The sequence below is a fragment of the Capra hircus genome, chromosome 3 (assembly GCF_001704415.2).
Source record: "Capra hircus breed San Clemente chromosome 3, ASM170441v1, whole genome shotgun sequence".
Taxonomy (NCBI): Eukaryota; Metazoa; Chordata; class Mammalia; order Artiodactyla; family Bovidae; genus Capra; species Capra hircus.
This window is the reverse complement of record NC_030810.1, coordinates 87225099-87244959: the sequence shown is the minus strand read 5'-3', so window position 1 is coordinate 87244959 and position 19861 is coordinate 87225099. Positions and strand designations below refer to the sequence as shown.

Below are 19861 nucleotides of genomic sequence, written 5' to 3'. Positions count from 1 at the left end.
AGTCCACCAGGCCTCACACTAATGCAACAGGAAGAGGACAGCTGAGGTGTAACCCTCCTGTTCTGCTCAACAGAAGAGGTGATGAGATGGTCCTACTGTGGCCTAGCCTGGGGACTCCAGGGTGGTAGAATCATAGACTGCCAGAGGAAAGGGAACTCAAAGAGCAAGACCTGCTACTCCCAACAAGAAACTGGGGCCAGAGAGGTAGCTTGCTACTTTCAGCCCTCGCTGGAGGGTCTCCATGCCTGTGGATCCCTGGGAGAATGTCTTCCAGGAGAAGAGGCGGCACCTAGCCCGAGGAAGTGAGGGGGGACAGCCATGGGGAGCCGGGTGAGGGGAATGGTCCCCATGGCCCTAGCCAAGCTTCTGGGCCCCAGATGAAGAGTGCATCGCTGGTTCCCCCTGGAGGGGAGTAGTCAGTCACCCCGTAAAAGTTTATTTTTATACATGTCTGATCCATTTCACATCCGCTCAGATATTTTGACACATATACAGGAAATGTAACTCTCTCCCATATGGCAGTGTGTGTTTGGCCAGACCTGGGGAAACTCAATAAGGTCACAGAGGAGCAGAGGGGAGCTGCAGCGTCAGGGAAGAATGCCAGAGGCCTGAGGCCACAATGGACACCTGGGGCCAGCAGGCTGGGGACAAGGGTCAGAGCGAGGTCAATGCAGAAATCCCCCTGCTTGGGTACAGGGCCCCAGGGTCTCACGCCCAGGAGGCTGAGAGTGCTATGGCTGCTGCTCCCCAGGAGGGATAAAGTGATCCAGGAGAGGGCAGCTAGAGCAAGGGGATGGGGCTGTTAGAAAAACAAAGACAAGTCAGGCCTGAGGGCCAAAAGCTGAGACTCCTCAGACATCAGCAGAGGAGTGGGGCTCTTCTCCCCACTCCTGGCATCTGAGCACGAGCACAGTGGGAGACCCACAGCTGAAGTGAAACACAGGGAGGGGTGAGGCACTCTGGGCTGGGTGCTACCCACCTGGACCTTCCCTGAGTCAGCAAACTCCTGTGGGCCTCCATTTCCTCATAAGCAAATCAGGGTTGACATTACTTAGTCTTAGCCGGGAGGTCGGGAAGATGAAAGGGGAGAATGCGCATATTGTTTCTCGAATGGGTTTGATACAGGAGAAGAGGTTGGCACTTGCTAGTTCTCTGTTCTGAACTATAAAATGGAGAGGATGCTGGTGTCTCCCTTGCAGAACAGCGGGAGGTTAAAATGGGACAACATGGGACGATGTGAGCGAATCACCAGGCACAATGCCTGGCTCCAGGGGTGTGCTTTCCAGGTGGCACAGTGGTGAAGAATCCACCTGCCAATGCAGGAGACACAGGAGAGGTGGGTTAGATCCCTGGGTTGGGAAGATCCTCTGGAATAGGAACGGTAACCCACTCCAGTATTCTTGCCTGGAGAATCCCATGGGCAGAGGAGCCTGGCAGGCTGCAGTCCATGGAATTACAAAGAGTCAGACATAATTGAGCACACACATGCACAGCAGTGGGTTCTTGGTTCTTTCCTTCGGAACACGCTGGGTCTTCACATGATGCAGGCAGGCCCCATGTGGGTGTGAGCACAGCACGCTCTGGAAGAACACAGAGGGGCACCTTGCCCCTCCACACGGGTCAGGGAGGGTCCTTCTCAGCTCTTGCAGAGAGGAAAGCAAACTCATTTTTCCATGACAGATGGTAGCCAGAATAGCACACTAACTTTACTGGGCTTTTCCCTTTTTATTTTTTGAAGTTTAAATTCATTGACATAGCATTCCTACAGGGAATGTTGATGGACAGGCATCAGCAACTCACTGAGTCGAGATTGGAGCAGATGTCCGGCTCTCTCCCCATGATCCTTTAATGCTGGCATCAGATACAGGGCATGGCGAGACTGGTGACGGGACAATCTCTCCAAACAAAGCCATTTGGACTCTCCTACTCCTGGCGCTTGAACACCACATGGGTAGCCTGGCCTCTGCCTCTGTTTCCAGGGACTCCTTCCCCACAGCTATGGGTACTGCTGGCCTGGAATATGTCCCTGCCTTGGTCATCACTGCCCCCAGCGAGCTGGTTCAGGATCTCACAAGGGCCAAGGAGGAGCCTTGCAGTCCCTGCTTGGTAAATGGAGTGTGACAGCCGAGAAGTCGCTAAGCCCTCCCCTTCCTCCTTTCTCTTCTGGGACCCAGAAGGTTGAAGCTCCGAAAAGCCCAGGGAGTGTCAGTAGGTGGAGGCTGCACTTGGCCTCACCTCACCCCACTCCCCCACCCACCTCCCTGTAAATCCTGGCGACACAACAGGAAGGCCCTTTAACTAGCACATAAAAGTGCTTTGGGCTTTCAAAGGCCTGCTCTGCATTTATGGGGAGCTTGAGGCTTTTACAGGCCATTTCTAGTCCCCCTCCCCCTGACCTACTGATACACTGTGGTTTCTAGCTGTGGTGTGGGGAATTATCACAGCCCAGGCCTAGTGACCAGTGGGGCAGGGAAGGAGAACGAGGGAGCCTTGCACCAGGGAGGCAAGGATATCTCAGCAAGGCCCAGCCAGTCACCCAGCCTCCACGGGCCAGGCAGTCTTCTGGGGTGTCCCTCTGACTGGCCCCTCTGTCCTTTGATAGGGTTCAGAATAAGGCCTCACCGAGTTGGTGCTGAAGGATTGACCTAAAGCCACAATAAGCATGGATCAGCCTCAGAAGGGGCTCCGCACATGCTCCTGAAGGGCAGGGAGGGTCTTATCCTAAGAGATATTCAGCCCATTCTGGAACTAGCCAGGCAGGTAAGCCAGTCAGACTAGTGTTCACACAATGGATTTTTTTTCTTAATTTATTTATTTTTAATTGAAGAATAATTACAACATTGTGTTGGTTTCTGCCGTACATCAACATGGATCAGCCATAGGTAAACATAGATCCCTTCCCTTGTGACCTCCCTCCCACCTCCCACCCCATCCCACCCCTCGAGGTTGTCACGGAGCCCTGTTTGAGTTCCCCTTATCATACAGCAAATTCCCACTGGCTATCTGTTTTTACATATGTTAGTGTATATCAAACAATGGATTTTGAAGATCTTGTTTGGTCCTGAAAGACTGAGCCTATATACAGGCTTGTAAGGATGTGGCACGGGGGGGTGGGGGTGGGGGTGCAGATTGTTAAGCATCTCTCCAGTGTAGAGCTGGAACTTCACCCCAGCAGCCTCGCAGGAGTTTTGCCCGCCTGGGCCTCTGATCCTCCTTAGTACAGAGAATGCTCTGGCTCTGAGTGTGTGGGCAGTGGGAACAGGGCAGGGGGTGTGGTCCCCAGCTTGAGAGATGTGAAGGCTGGTGGAAAGGAAGAAGTGGCCAGAGTCTCCACCTGCTCCCATATTCTCCTGCCTCCAGGCTCCCAAAGAAGACCCCAAGACCCCTCACTGAGGTCTGCCAGGACCCCCGCTCCACCCTGCTCACTGCCCCTCCCTTCTTGATTGTCTTTATCAAGCTCCTTCTCTGCTATTTTCTTTTTTTCATTTTTCCTCTCCCTTCTCATGCTCTCCTCTTCCTCTTCATTAGTCTCCCTCCTATTCTCATCCTGTGGACCATTTCACCTCGTTTTTACCTTTTCTTTCTCCTCTTTCCATCTTTATTTGATTTAACCATCTTCCTCCCTCCTCTCTTGTACAAGAGTGTCCCTTAAGGTCTTATTTAACAATGAGATCACATAATTTTTTAAGATTCCATAAACATAGGCCATGCACAGTGCCAGGCACTTCCATGGTTATCATTATGTTTAAACCTCATCATCATCCTCTGAGGTTGAAGCTGCTCGCATTTTACAGGTGCAAAACTGAGGCACAGAGAACAGGCATGATTGCCTAGGACCACACAGCTATCAGATGATGGACGTAGGATTACCTCCAGCTGCCTTCGAAAACAACAATAATCAAGATCTCTTATAGTAGTGGCATACAGTATGGCTCCAGAATATAGTACAGTACACGCCAAATAGAGATCGTATATTCAGTGCAGTTTACAATACAGGGCCAGACACTGTTCTGAGTGTTTGTGTTCTCAGCTCTCACTCCTACGAGGCAGGTACTGCTGCTTCTACCCTCATTTTACAGACAATGAAACTGAAGTGTAAGAGACGAAATAACTTGCCACACTATAACAGGTAGATGGCAGGGGAAGGTTCAAGCCCAGGCCTCTGGACTCTGTATACACCATCACTGGGTCCTCCCTCTGTGTTCTGTGGCAGGCGGTCCTTTCATTGGGAATTTCCCGGTGATGGAGGCATCACCTCTGGCTCAGACAGTAACAGAGTCCTTGGGGGCCTATGGGCCAAACCTACCAAGGGAAGGTGTCTACAGCACATGTCTGGGGCTGTGCGTCCTAAGGAATGCCAAGGCCAAGTGCTAAGCACGGATGTCACAGGCAGGGGTTGGCTGAGACAAGAGGATCTTGTCTTGTTTCCAGACTAGAGGGAATAAAGGCCTCTATTTGGAGCCCCTGCCCCCCAGCTGGCTCCTCTGCTCCTGGAAGGGCCTCTCATTCCCCTCCTGGGCGGGCCTGGAGAGCATGCCCTTCCCCCTGACCTGCTCAGGGAGGGGCTCTACTAAGGTCAGGCAGCACCCAACTTGGGCCGATGGCTGCCCCAGCCACTGGAGAGTTTTTGGCGGGCACCTGGTCTGGTTCTCCTGGCATGGTGAGGAATGTGCTTCTGTCATCCTATCCTCCCTCCCCAACCCTAGCCCAGCGCAGAATTGGATTAAGAACAAAAATATGAGCTGTGTTTGTTTTAATCAGCTTCAAGACATGGGGGCTTTTAAAGGGAAGGAGAGCAGGCCGGAGCTGGCCCCAGGGCAGGCAGGCTGGGCGGTGATGCCATCCCAGGGTCAGGAGCACGCGGAGCCATGAGTGCATCTGCAGGTCAGATCCCGGGGCAGATAAGGGCTGAGAGGGAGAGGACCTGGGGGGCCAGAGGGCTGGAGGAAGGATGAAAAGGATGGGAAGGAGGGAGGGAAAGACAGGGTTTTCCCTAAGCGTGCAGACGGCCAGCAGCCGGCAGTCCCTGTGCTGGCATGACAAGAGGCAGGAGGGGGGGATGCTGTGAGGCTGGGGGAAGCCCCTGGAGCCCAGAAGAGCCAAAGAGAATCATTTTTTCCAGAAAAGGGCTTCCTCTTGGCCTTTGGAATGAGGGATAATGGGAAGGAGTCGAGGGAGAGTCGACTGCAGTCTCCACCACCTGATGGCGGGGTCACCAGAGAGTCCGAGCAAGGGCATCTGGGCTGGAGCTGGCACCAGAGGGGACAGGTGCTGACAGTGAGTCAGCCACACGGAACCCAGGGGAAATCGCAAGGTGTCAGGGTCATGTTGAGGGAATCAAGGCCTGAAGGAGCAAGAGGCTGGGAAAACAATGATCTCTCCGGGTAGATCTCAGGTTACAAGAAGACCTGGGGGCCATGGGGTATGGGGAAAGGTTGTGAAGAGGGAGCCAGTAGGTGCTGTGCTCTGGGATCTTGGAGCAATTGCTTTTTAAAAATTCCCTGTGGCCATACAACTGTACACTTGCTATATGAGAGGTTATCCTTACATGTGCTCTGTGAGCCAAGGAAAGCCACCCAGAGAGATTCAGGGACTAGTCCAAGGTCACACAGCCAAGAAGAGAAGTTGGTACAATGACCTCAGGCTCAGGTTTTCTGGCCAGTGCTCCAACCTCCATGGATGGGACAGCCCCTGCTAATTCTCAGATCAAAGCCTCCAGATGGAAACGATAACGTCAGACAGCTCAGGGCAGAGGTCCCAGAGGCCTTCCCCAGAACTCTCCTATTCCCCAGCCTCTGGGCATCAGGAGAAAGGCCTGGACTGGCTCCGTCCACGCGCCAATCACACTTCAACACTGTGGGCCATCCCCTCCCAGAGGATGTCTGAGCCAATCCCCAGGCCCCCTTAGATCAAAACATGAGCTCCTTAGGACAGAACCAGGTCTTCTAATTCAGGTTCACAGGCGGGTTTCGGTCCATGATGACACTTTTGCCAGTCAGAGGTGAAAGAAAATCAGCAATCCTTATATGGTAGCATTGGGACTTCCCTCGTAGTTCAGTAGTAAAGAATCCACCTGCTAATATAGGAGACATGAATTCGATTCCTGGGTGGAGAAGATCCCCTGGAGAAGGAAATGGAAACCCACTCCAGTATTCTTGCCTGGGGAATCCCATGTTCAAAGGAAACCTGGCAGGCTCAGTCCATGGGGTCACAAAAGATTTGGACACAACTTAGCAACTAGGTCCATCTAGTTAAGGCTGTGGTTTTTCCAGTGGTCATGTATGGATGTGAGAGTTGGACTGTGAAGAAGGCTGAGCGCCAAAGAATTGATGCTTTTGAACTGTGGTGTTGGAGAAGACTCTTGAGAATGCCTTGGACTGCAAGGAGATTCAACCAGTCCATTCTAAAGGAGATCAATCCTGGGTGTTCTTTGGAAGGAATGATGCTAAAGCTGAAACTCCAGTACTGTGGCCACCTCATGCGAAGAGTTGACTCGTTGGAAAAGACTCTGATGCTGGGAGGGATTGGGGGTAGGAGGAGAAGGGGACGACAGAGGATGAGATGGCTGGATGGCATCGCTGACTCTATGGACATGAGTCTGAGTGAACTCCGGGAGTTGGTGACGGACAGGGAGGCCTGGTGTCCTGCAATTCATGTGGTCGCAGAGAGTTGGACACGACTGAGCGACTGAACTGAACTAGCAACTAAAAACAATAAAAAATGGTAACATTTAGTCAGCTTTTAAATTTGAAATATCATTCCTGTTCTGATTTTCAATGTTCTTTCTTTCCTGTTACAAAACATGATGAAAGTAGGACTTCTGGAAAACCCATTTTTGGAAAAATTATAATTGTCAAACCTATGTCCATCCTGTTAATTTTTAATTGGTCCATAAAATCCACAAGTTTGAGACCAACTGTAATATTTTATTTGGAGACATTCTTACCTGACCGGAGGCACAGGCTTCCCAGGTGGCACTAGTGGTAAAGAATCCACCCGCCAACGCAGGAGATGCAAGAGGTGTGGGTTCAGACCCTGGGTTGAGGGGATACCCCGGAGGCGGAAATGGCAACCCACTCCAATATCCTTGCCTGGAAAATTCCACGGACAGAACACCCTGGTGGGCAACAGTCCATGGCTGCAAAGAGTCAGACACGATTGAGCACACGCACACACACACACACACACACACACACACACACACACACACACACTGAGGCACAGTGCAGAGCTCTGCACACTACAAGTACTCAGTACATGTGGAACAGGGGATGTCTTACAGTCCAGGCCAGCAGGGACTTGGATGTGGAGACCTGGGCTGTAGAATCTCCAATGGCTGGACAGGCCTAAGCAAATTCCTGCCATTTTCAGCCTCAGTTTCCTCTTCAGGAGGAGGAGATAGGACTTTCAGGCAAACTCTAAGATGAATCCCAGGGGCAACATTCCACAGCTCCCAGAAAAGAGACCCACCAGCCTCAAGCACTGAGTCTGCAGCTGTGCCCCACGCAGAAGACTGACAGGGGGGCAGGGGGCACTTGAACAGATGGCCCATGTGATAGAAGTTCCAGTAACAACAGCAGAGATCTGATGGCCCTGAGAAAAGCTTAACTGGACAGTAGCCGAGTCTTAGGCCCAAAGCAAATGAATGCCCATTGGCCCATTGGCCCAGGCCTCTGGATGCATCTCCCAGCCCTCCCAGGCTGGGATCAGGGTCAGAACTGCCCTTTCATTGTGAGTCTCGCCACCCTTCTGTAGGTCAAGTGGATCCAGTCCAAGGCAGCCAAACTGGACTTTCCTTGCTCTGTGCCAAATGTAGGGGGTGCACACATTTTTCAGGAAATGTGCATACAGTAGTGCCACATTAGTCAAATTTCTAATAGAAGTATTCCTCTATTCGTGAGGAGGCCATGGCAACCCACGCCAGTATTCTTGCCTGAAGAATCCCCAAGGACAGAGGAGCCTGGCAGGCTACAGTCCATAGGGTTACCAAGAGTCAGACACGAATGAAGCGACTTAGCACGCACACACGTGTAAGTACCCCAGTGTGTTAAGTGGTAATTGGACTAAACAAAATATGAGCAGCCTCTATTCTCAGGGACCAGTCCTTGGCAAATACCCTACTGACCTGAGGGGGATACAGACGGGAGGAGACCCAGTCTTCCCATAATGAGCATTCTGGACCACAGAAAAGGTGGGTGTCATGCACAGACCCAGCAACAAAGTAAAAGCAGGGGCAGAAGGCATGGACTGTTGGCTGTCAATGGGATCTGGAATGAAGCCATCTCTCTGAATGTTGGAGCGAGATCAAAAAGGGCGTGTGCTGATTCAGAGCCAGGCACTGGTACCCCCAGGCACTGTCTTCCGTGTGTGGGTGACTTTTTAGCTTTGGTCCAGCTGTGAAGAGGAAAGAGGTGTCTTTGCCAGGGTCCTCGGGTGCAGGCGGAGTGGGCACAGCTGTCCGCACTGAGTATGGAAGGAACAGGGACCATGGGGGCAGGGTGATCACAACCCTTCCACCCCCTCGGGCAGCTCAGATCTGCACAGTCTCAGCCCCATTCCCCAGACACCAAGGGACACCCGCTGCTGACACCATGGCATTGGGTTTCCCCTGGGCCGGCTCAGGCTACTGTCACCGGGTCTGCCAGGAAATTGCTGCTGACACTCAGGGAAGGGCCCGGGGAGTGGGGAGGCCGGGGATTGTGAAGTCGGTGAGTTCTGAGCAGGCACTAGACGGGGCTGGAGCAGGGGAGACAGCTCTGGTTCTGAGTCTCCATCCCACTCCTGCCCCTTCTGGGCTGCTGCAGAAGGCCAGGGAACCTGGCACCTTGTGGCTAGCCTGGCCACGTGGAGTGCCATGGAGGGGAAGAACAGGACTCCCCCGATACCCTCAAACCCAAGGTTATACAACTCTGTCCCTTAGCATCCCTCCAGGATGAATGCCACGCCTGCCCCATCCCCATCTGGCCATGTGCCGAGTATACTGAAGGACCCACCACATGCTTTAATCTGGATAAAGATCATGTTCCTTCATTGTGAGTCCCACCAGGTCCCAGGCAGTTCACCGTGCAGCCTTGCCTGTGCCTGTCCACCATCTCTTTCTCTCTCTCTGCTGGGCTTACTAAAATAAAAACATGCAGTGGCTCCCAGGTGCTCCTGAGTGTTTCAAAAGCTTGGGAAGAAAATGGAAACAAGGCCAGGGGTAAGTGGCAGAAGGGGAAGGGACCTTCAGCCTGGGAATTGGGACCCTCCGACTGTCACTGCCCCTTCTGTTCTCTGACAGGACGTACGTGCACATGTATGAGCATGTGCACATGTGTGTGCACGTGTGTGTGTGCACGCATGTGTTGGGGGTGTCGGGGATGGACCATCAGGGCCACAGAGGGCCACAGAACACTCTGGGCTTCCAAGGGCAATAGTTGCAGGATTTGGGGGTCCAAGCCACTTGCAGAGAAATATCTGAACAGCACCACTCTCCCCCGTGAAAGCCCTCAGTCCTGGAATGTGCCATCCACCCTGGCTTTGATCCTGATTGCCCCACCCTAGTCCCCGGCCAGGCAGGGGCAAGAGGAAGGCTAGAGGTAGAAGCAGACCCTATGGATGTTCTGCAAGGGGCTGGGCCTTCTGGGAGAGAACTGGGGAGTGCTGGCAAGGGTGGTGAGCATCCTGTGAGTATGGGGTAGGGTTGTGGGTGTCCAGCCAGGGGACTCCAGAAGGTCATGGACAGTTCCTACCAGTTCCTACCAGGCTGGAAGCCACTGATCTCACCAGCCAGCAGCTTGAAGCCTTCAACCCAGACAAAGACAGGCTTCTCTCTGGGAGCCCCTTAGGGGCAGGGATAGGGCATCTCAGAGGAGGACCGGTCAGTCTATCTGTCCATCCACCAGCAGGTGTTTCAAATACCTGCCAGAGGCCTGACACTGTGACAGGCAAGCAGAATTTTGTCAAAAAGGCCCACCTCTTCCTCAATCTGGGAGACTCAGGAAGGCCCCAGACAGCAGGGCCGGGCAGGGGAGAGCAGTGCCTAATTTCCTTGAATTATCACCTACTGTTCTTACTCTTCATTTAATCAAGTAAGGACATTAAAGACAGATAAAAGTATTCTAACACTTTTTTAAAAAAATAAAGAGGATAAAAGGCAGTTCTTCCCAAGATCAGTTAGTGACAGAGGTTAGACTAGAGGTTACTTTGTGGGGAACTGACTCAAAGAGACACCAGGAGGCCTGGGGGACACTAGGCAAGCACTATAGTTTCAGATCGGGAATACATGGAAATTCGCTGGCCTGTACTCTTGGGTTAGTGCACTTTGTTCACATAAGTTACACCTCAGTAAAAAAAAAAGCAAAGAGACAGAAGTCAGACATTAGCTCATGAAACCACATGGACTTGGGCAACGCTTCATGAATTCAAATTCTAGCTTCACCTTTTGGTATCTGTGTGGCTTTGAACAAATTACTTAACCTCTCTGTGCTTCAGCCACCTCACCTCTAAATGAGGATAATAATTATACTTACCTCAAAGAGTTCTTGTGAGGATTAAATGAGTTAAAACATGTGAAGCCCATCCAACCACGTCTGCCATATAGTAATCACTTGGTAAGTGCTAGGCATTGTTATTTATATTATTTCAAGAAAGTGTAGCTGCCAATTTCATACTGAAATGCAAGAATAAATTTAAAAACTTCAAATTAAGAAAACATAAAATGACACTTTATAATGTGAATTACATGCTGTGACATGGCTTTCTTGCACAAACAGAATCAGAGACTCTATATGCGATTACTAATTAATTATTCAACAAATATGTATTGAATGCCACTAGCTTCTAAAACTATTCCAAACAGTAAAATAAAGCAGTGAATCCGACAAAATCCCTGTCCTCATGAATTTACACGTGGGAGACAGTACAGAAATAAGCAAATAAATATGTAACACAAGGCTTCCCCGGTGGTCCAGTGGTTAAGAATCTGCCTTGCAATGCAAGGGACACTGGTTCAAACCCTGATCTGGGAAGATCCCACATGTTGCAGAGCAACTAAGCCCATGTGCCACAGCTACTGAACCCACATGCTGCAACCTCCGAGGCCCACGCATCTAGAACCTATGTCCACAACAAGAGGAGCCACGGCAATAAGAAGCCTGCACACCACAGCGAAGAGTAGCCCCCGCCGGCCACAACTAGAGAAAGCCTGCATGCAGCAGCAAAGACCTACCACAGTCAAAAAATTAAATAAAAATAAATAAATAAATCTAAAAAAAAATTACTGTATATATTAAGCATCAACAGAGGACATCAAGCAGGATAAATACCAAAAGATTTACACAAAACCACACCACACCGAAATGGCAGAAAATCAAGACAAAGAACAAATCTCAAAAGAAGTCAGAGGGAAAAAAAAATGCAAATGCTTTACTCACAGAGGAACAAGGTAAGAATTACATCAGACTTTTCCTCAGACACTAAGCAAGCAAGATGAAAGGGAAGTGAAATATTTGAACCGTTGAAATAATTCTGTATCCAGTGAAATCATCCCTCAAAAGTGAAGGAAACGGACTTTTTCAGGCAAACAAAGTCAACAGTGGTAAATGCTGTGAGAAAAAAGAAAGCAGGGTAAAGGGTTGGAGAACAATGAGGAAGGTGCCGTCTCAGGGAGGGGAGGGCATCTCCCGAAGGAGGTCCATCTCCATGGGGAGCCGAACAAGGAGAAGGGGCAGAGCAGGAGCCACATGAGGACCAGGGAGGGAGCACGGGCAGAGGGAACAGCAGGGACATGGGCCTTGAGGTGGTGGTGTGCTGGAGGAGCAGGAAGACACATCACAGCTGGAGTAGGATGAGTCCGGGCTGGAGGATATGAAGAAGGCAGTGCCCGAGGCCTGGGTCACAGGAGGAGTGTGAGTTCAGCTCTGAGTGCCAGGAGAAGCCACAGGAGGAGTCTGAGCTGAGGAGTGGTGCAGTCAGGCCTCTCTCTTCCAAAGATCACTCTCGGAGAGTGAAGAATGCGGAGGAGCAAGAGAACAGGTCCAGGGCAGCATCCAGGCTAGAGATGGTGGGGCCATGGACCAGGATCGGGGGGCAGACGGAGGTGAGTGATTCACCGGCTTCTGGATACTTTGGAAGGTGGAGCAATAGGATGAGGGGTGGAATGGATGTAGGGGGTGAGGAAAGGAAAGGGACCATGTGGGTCTTTGGCCTGAGCAACTTAGAGAGGGGCAGCGCCTGTGGCTGAAATGGTGCCCCTGCAAGAGGAGCTGATTGGTGGCTGAGTTGAGGGTTCCGCTTTGTTAGGTTGAGACGCCTTCTAGGCCTGCAATCGGAGAGGACACGCGGACAGCTGGACATACCAGTCTAGAACTCAGGGGAGCGGGCAGAGCGGAAAATACCACTGGGAGTCATCAGCAGCAGGAAGTCAAGCTCACATGCCCTGCCTGTTCTCACGCTTGGGGTTTTCTCATAATCATTATGGAAAATTCCCTGTAGCTCTGCTAAGAAAAGTGGAAACAGTTTTTCTAGGGTTGTCTCATTAAGGTTGGAATATTCTGGGCGACATCAGAGAAGGCGAGACCAGCATCCCTTGTCTCCAGTAACTCCATCGATCCTCTCCCTGTGGGTGGTGAGCAGGTGTCTGATGGCCGAAGATGCAGAGAAGGTGTGGTTGATGCTTTGCGCCAGTGGCCAGAGAAAAATACCACCTGGGCAGGACCACTCAGTGCCCTGGGTAGAACTGGAAACAATGGTGCTCTCAAGAGAATGAAATACTCATGCCCATCTACTTCTCTCTCAGACCTGATCACAGTATGCCCTTTGGATAATAGCTGCATCTGGTCACTAAAACTGTGGCTGATGGGACTTACATAGCCTTTTACAGTGGCTGACATTCCTGTTTAACAAAAGAAAGCAAACCTTAGTCTCAAAGCCTTCCAAAGGCAACTTGAGCTACAATGTAATCACATTCTATGCCTTAGTTTTATTTATTTTTCTGGCTATTCTCTGTTTAAGACAAGTGCTACTGGTGTTCCATTTATAGTAGGACTGTACAATGTCCTTTGAAAAGATATTCATGTGTATGTGGACGTGTGTGTGTGTGTGTGTGTGTGTGTGTGTGTGTAGTGAGTTAATTTAAAGAAAAATGTTAATAGTACAAGTGGCACTCAGATGTGGCCAAAATCATGAAGGTGCTACTCACATGACGAAAGCCTGAAAAAACATGACTATAAAAGATGAAGAAATGGAAACAAGAGCCTTGAGTCTCATATTCGTACACAAAGCCCATAACCACCCAGATCACCCAGGATCAACGGCAGGAGCATTTTACTTTTCCTTTATAGTCCCAGCAGGCTGCATGTAGATAAATTTTCCACTTCCACCAAGTATCTGCTGTGGTATTTGTGGTATTGGTATTTGCTGTGGCTAGATTTTATCAAAGGGCTTCCCTGACGGCACAGATTGTAAAGAATCTGCCTGCGATGCAGAAGACTCATGTTCAATCCCTGCATCGGGAAGATCCCCTGGAGGAGGAAATGGCAACGCACTGTAGTATTCTTGCCTGGAGAATCCCATGGACAGAGGAGCCTGCTGGGTTACAGTCCATGGGGTCACAAACAGTCAGAGATCACTGAGTGATTAACACTTTCACAGATTTCACCAAAGGCAAAAATTCTCTGAATATAGAATTCTCACCATCTCAAGGCCACAAATTTGATGTTATTAACACAAATGGTATTTTCCCAAACACTGCAAACTTATGAAACGCTTCTGAATCAGCAAAGACCACAATATGCCCTTTAAATAACAGCTGCATCCAATCATACTTCTAACTCATGGAGATGGAAGTTCTGGACCAAAATGTCCCCAAATGGTGCCCTTATCAAAAATAAGGAGTAGGTTTGGGCATGACTCAGGACTTTAAACGGCATTTGGCCTAGGCCATACCTCAGGTGTCTCTGTGTATCAGGTGGTCCCCACACAGGACTGCCTGCCCAAGTCAGGTGAGAGTGTTCATGTGGGGTTCCTAGACCCAGGCAGAGAACAGAGCTCAGGAAGAACAAGAACAGAAAATATTCAGATGTGAGTCTTGCTGTCCTCTTAGGACCCCAAAGAAGCCACCACACCCCTTCCCTGGAAACCTTTTGGCCTGCTGGTGTTATCCCAAAAGTAGGAATTATGGGTCCTGGGTTCTCAGCACCTCCAGCTGTGATCAGGCTGAAGGAGGCACAGCTGTCTTGCCCGAGGCTGTGTCTCTTGCGAAGGAGAAACATCCGGCCAATTCCACCAAGAATGTCAGTCAAAATGAAGGCCGGGACTCGGTCAGCTCAGCCATCCTGTCCAGCAGTTCTTGTGTCCTGGGAGCAGGCGCCTCGATAGGCCAGGATAGGACCTCATCCCCACAGTCCTCTCCCATCTAAAACCTGCAGGCTGAGGGGGGCCGCAGGATGCGGAGGATGTGACCTAGGATGTGGGGACCCGCGGGCTCCGTGGAGAGATATGCAGAGGTGAAAGGGCAAACCTGCTTCTAGTCTCCTTATCAGGAATGGCCGAGGGAAAGGGAAGTGGGCAGCCCTGGAGGTCAGGCTGGGGGGTCATGGCTGGGGCAGAGGGAGACCCAGGAGACCTGAGAGGAGAGCCTGCTGGGTTGGGGAGAAGGAGAAAGGGGTGGGGGTGTAGAGGGAGGGTCAAGGAGGAACCAGCTGCACTGCCCTTTCCCAAGGTGGCGGGGGGGCGGTGGGGGGAGGTTGGTGCAGAAGCTAGGGTGGCCAGCCCTCCAGGTTTGCCTGGGACTGTAGGGCTTCCTGAGAGACAAGACTTCCAGGCTTAAAATGAAGGTGTAGCTCTGGCTGGGGACTCACCACGCCACCGTGCTAGAATGCCTTCTTACATCTCCTCTCCCGTTCTCCGCACAATAATGACACGTCCCCTCTGTGCTGGCCCTGCTGCCAGATACAAGGGGCTCAGCAGTGAAAGGACAAGCATGTCCGGGGCTCTGCAGACTGGGCCCCCCTCCCAGCACACGCAGGAGGACTCCGCACAGCACAGCCGCCCGGCCAGCCCACCGCAAGGTGCCTCTGGGGCACATTTCTGGGAAGCTTTTTGTCTACCCCACCAAACCCCAAAGGTGGGGACTGGGTCTAGTTCACAGCTCTACCTCCTGGTGAGCTGGCCTAGAGCCCTGAGCAGCATGGGTGCTTAATGCATGTCATCGGCTTGCGGGGTTAAGGCACTCGGGTCAGGCTGGAAGTGAGGACATCTGTGAATGACCAGTCCTTCACCTGCACCAGCCCACAAGCACACACACACATGTATGCACATGGGCACACCTAGACTTTGAGCAACATTCTTCCTGACTCAGCACAGAAGGGCACCCAGCCCTCTCAGCTAGGAAGGGTGAGGCCTGTAGGCAGACCCTCACCTAGGTTAGGGGAAGGTGGTCCCCTAGATGAGGGTGGGCAGCGCTGGCTTGTTCTCCCCTAGCTGTGAGGGCTTAGCCTAGGGCGCCATCATCCTAGTCCCTCAGAGATCCCACCTGCAAGGAGCTCACAATAGTTATGTACCCCATGTATGTCTGCAGTCATCATGGGGAATCAGAGCCACACTGAGGCTCCCTTGACCTTGGTCCTTGCAGCTGGAGAAACCAGTGGGGACCCTGAGGGGAGGCTAGGCCTCTGGGGGCACATACGGGACTGCAGGGGTGGAGGGCAGTGTTGGAAGAGGGTCGGGGTTCCAGCTACAACTCCAACCAACTCCTCTGCCTGCTTGAAGAGTAGGGGACTATATCACTGAAGTCACCATGGGATTGTAAGCTTCTTGCAGACACACAAGACTGTGTGCACTCATCTTAGTCTACTCAGAAGGGCAGTGCTTAGATGGGCTCTCCACACTTTCCATGGATGTTGCCCTTAGAGAGCAGCGCCCCACGTTTCTGTCCTGCCCCCTGCTGACGTTTTATCATATTGCAACTCACGAGATACAACGAAAAGCAAGGGGTGGGATCTCTGACCGGCTGTGTTCAGCCCGCATTTGGAAAGTCTGGTCTTGGGATATCATTAGGATAAGACCCCTGAGTGCTCCAGGAATAGCTGGAACCTAGCCACTCCCAACCAACCGAGGAGTGGGAGAAAAGAGGAGGAGAAAACAGCCTGCTGCACTCTATCCACAGAACACAGACAGCAAAAGCACAAAAGGGACCTTGGGCCTTTTAAATAAAAACTTAGGTGTCCAGAGTTGGATTATCACAGTCTTTGGCAAATGCACACTCATGCTTTCCTTTAGTTAGTTATTCACTTAGCAATTTTTCATAATTCATAAACACGCATGAACTAGGAATTTTCTTTCTTTTTAAACAGTAGAGAAACCCCCCGCCCCCCGTTTTCTTCCAAGGGAAATTTCACAGGAATTCTGGTAAATAAAAAGTGGAACCGCTCTGGCTGCAGTAGGGGTGGGGGCCAGCTGCCTGCTTGGCCCCCCTTTCACTGCTCCAACTGCCCTGAGAAGCCCCTTAGAATTCTGTGGAACATGATCTAAAGCAACATGATCTATGCCCAGAACGGCAGGAACCTGTCTCTTTCATTCCTATGTCCCAGCACCCAGCACATGCTCAGTTCAGTGCCCGGTTTCAACAAACGTTGGGTGAAATGAATAAGTGAAGCTTGCTGCAGTGTCTACCCAGGTCTGATGTGGGGCGAGGGCACTGAGAAGTGTCTCTGCCTCCAAATGTCTCCCCCATCAGCCTGCCACAGTGCCTGCCATTCCCCATCCCCATGCAGTCTAATGCTGCCTGTTCTCCAGGATTCAGAGCAGATGCCACCACCTCCATGAAGTTTTCCCAGATGTCCCCAGCCACAGTCATCTTGCTGCCTTTGAACGTTGTGGCCACTTTATAACACCTCTTTCCTGCATTCTTCACACTCACTCAGCCCTCAGCCCAAGGTATTTGCATACATCTCATTTCCCCAACCAGGCAGATGCTGCCCTCCTTAAGGGTAGGACAGGTTTGACTGACTGCTTCCATCTCAGCCTTTCAAACAGTAAAAATCAATCAATGTATTTGAGGTAGAAGGAAAGTCTCCTAATGTAAGGACACTGTGTCTCCAGGAAGGCCCATTAAAATTCTCAACAGGGGCACCTGGAATCAATCTGACTACTAAGACATGAGTGTGAAGTAGCTTCTCCACTCCAGCAACCATCACCAAGGAGAGAGCATACAAGGAGATCCAAAATAGGGAAGTCTGGGTGGAAAAGAGACACATAGGGCTGCACTAATGCCAAAACTGTGTGAAGAGGCTGGGTCCCTGGCTCTGAGAAGGATTTGGAAAATGTGGTCCAGGAAGAGCTGGAGGAAGAGACAGTGAGAGTAGAGACAGGCTGGCTAAAGGAGGGTTCTGGGTCCTGGGGCACTTGAGTTCACCTCCCCACTCCTGTCTCCAGTGCCTGGCAGGCTGGGACAGGGGGACTGGTTCCCTTTTCCTCCCCCAGAACATCTGGGGCCCGCATCAGACTTAACAATCTGGTAAAGAAAATTGTTATGGAAATATGTAACTGTGAGACGTTATCAAAGGCATCTTTAAAGTCCCTTTTCAACCCCCAGCCGGGTGGAGGGGATTGGAAATTGGAAAACTGGGAGACGATTACAGGACCATCAAAGTGGCCGAAATTCAATCCAACCTGAAGGTTTAAGGATGGCTAGCAGACCCCTGCCCCAGCCCAGAAGGCTGCAAACCCACTGTTTAAAAACCAAATCAACGGCATCATCAGATCCGGGTCTGGAGCAAACAAACCGCGCCCACAAAGGCTTCCCTGGATTTCCCTTGTGTTGAGGAAATCTGAGAAGTGAGGCCCTGGGAAGGCTCCCAGCTTCCAGGGCTTCTATCTTCTTCTCCCCGCCCCACCCCACTCCACCTCACCCCACCCCACCCCCATTCTGGGCTCCGCTCTTTGTCTCTTCATCCTTCTTGATGCCTTTCTTCTACCTCTTTTTGTGCCCACTCTTTCTCCTTCCATCTGTCTGTCTCTCCTTCCATCTTTCTTTAGACATTTCTTGTCCTAACAGTGTTCTTCCTCTCCCTTTCCTCTGTTTCTCTCTCATGGTCTGTCTTTTGTGACATTCCCATCCCTTTGTTGCGAATTTCCATCCAGTTTGCCTCTCAGCACTGCATCTCTTTACATTTTGTCTTCTTTCTTTCTTTTTCTCCCTTTCGATCTTTCTCTTCCTTTTACTTTCTTCCACAGCAGAAAAAACTTTTCTTCAGCCTCTATTGAATTTTTCTGCCTTTTTCCCTTGAGGATTTCTTGTACTTTCAGGCTACATATGAAAGGAAATCCTCTTTGGCTAGTATATTTACCATTATGAATCCCAGGTATTTCTCCCAGGTGTCTAAATATAAATAGCCCTCTATGCATGCCCATCGAAAGACATTAGTCTCAACCTCCATCACCATGAACTGTCCATAGCGGCAAGATTACTGTGCCCTGTGCCAGCATACACAGGCACTCAAAATGGACATGTGGTTTTACCTATGAGCAGGCTCTGCAGACATGGAAATTTATGTCCGGAGGGGTGGAATGCTACAGCACATAAAACTGATACAGGCAGAGAACCTCGGTAATTTACAATTCTTTTTTATGTGGAGTGAGAGAAAGAGACGATGATTTTGCTACTAATAAAGTTCTCCATATTTATTCTCAAGATTTGAGGGTTTATCTTCATTCATGTTTCTTGCGGTCGTAACCTTGAAGGTTCTGTGAGATCGCAGGTTTGTAATTAGAAAAGAGCTCAATTCGCACGTCTCTTTGGAAACACCGAGAGTTTCATTCCGCCCTGCAAAATTCATCTGTGACCAAGCACAAGAAGAAAGCTCCATATAGTCATTCACCTTCTAAGAATCGTTTCGGAGGCGCAAAGGGAAACACATACGTGTTTATGAAAGAACGGGATAGAGAAAGGACAGAAGAAAACGAAAGCAAGCGCACGGTCCGCGCCGCAGGAACCCCGGCAAGGCGCGGGAGCCGGCGAAGCCTGTTGCGCACAACAGACGGGAAGCCGCAATTCGCTGCTGGGCTGCTCACCACGGCCTGCGGCCCGGATGAGAGCGGGACACGAGCCGTAGCGGCGGGTTCGGGGCAGGCGGCACCCACCCTCCGGTCCGCCACCCGCCGGTCGTGCCGTCTGTCCGTCACGGGCCCCCGTGCGCAGCGCTCCCGGCTCGCGCGTTTTCTCGGCCCACCGCCTCCACCTCTGCTCCCGGAGAGCCTGGCCGCACTGCGGTCAAGCCGTTAGTTCACCAGGCCCCAAGTTCACGGGCGCCGGGCGGGTTCCGCTGGCGAGCGCACCAGCTGGGCTCAGGCCCCAGGCTGAGGTGCTGGAATCCTCGGCCCCGGCTGGAGAGAAGGCGCCGGGCAACAGGAGGCTCGACCCCCGGCGGAGGGGTCCCCCTGAGCCTCAAGGCCGCGGGTGATCCGGGAAGAAACCAAGCGCCCGTTCTCTTTGATCTGGTTTTATAGAGATTTGATGTTGACATTAAATTTTGAATGCTTTTATCTATTTCGATCTCTCTCTTATTCCCATTTTGGGCGGGGCCTCCTGTGCCAGAGCTAAGGGCTGGCGAGGGTACGCGGGCTGGACGAGCACCGGAGTCGGCCGGACGAGCACCGAGGTCGGCGGGCCCAGAGGTGACATGGCGGTGCGAGGGCAACGCTGGACGTAGCCACCTACCCACATCCACATGCAATTCCTGATCGCCCCACGTATCCCTCCTTCCCCCACTCGCACGCCAGACCGCTCTCTTCATGAGCAACGCCGGCGCGGAAGGCCGAGCAGAATTGAGGCGCCGCGGAGAGACCAAGGCTCGGAGGGGCGCAGAGCCCGGAGACCGGC

General features: G+C 51.5%; 1 long non-coding RNA gene across 3 annotated transcripts in view; it reads right to left on the bottom strand.

The window, feature by feature from the left end:
* Positions 6660–19861, bottom strand: part of LOC102187445 — a 26497-nt gene continuing 13295 nt past the window's right edge. For 2 of the 3 annotated variants that reach the window (XR_001917848.1, XR_001917850.1), the window contains one exon: positions 6668–6704. This is a non-coding gene — a long non-coding RNA (uncharacterized LOC102187445). Of the gene's footprint in view, positions 6705–10511; positions 10652–19861 lie in introns of all 3 variants that reach the window. The other variant, XR_001917849.1, reaches the window with a different exon arrangement.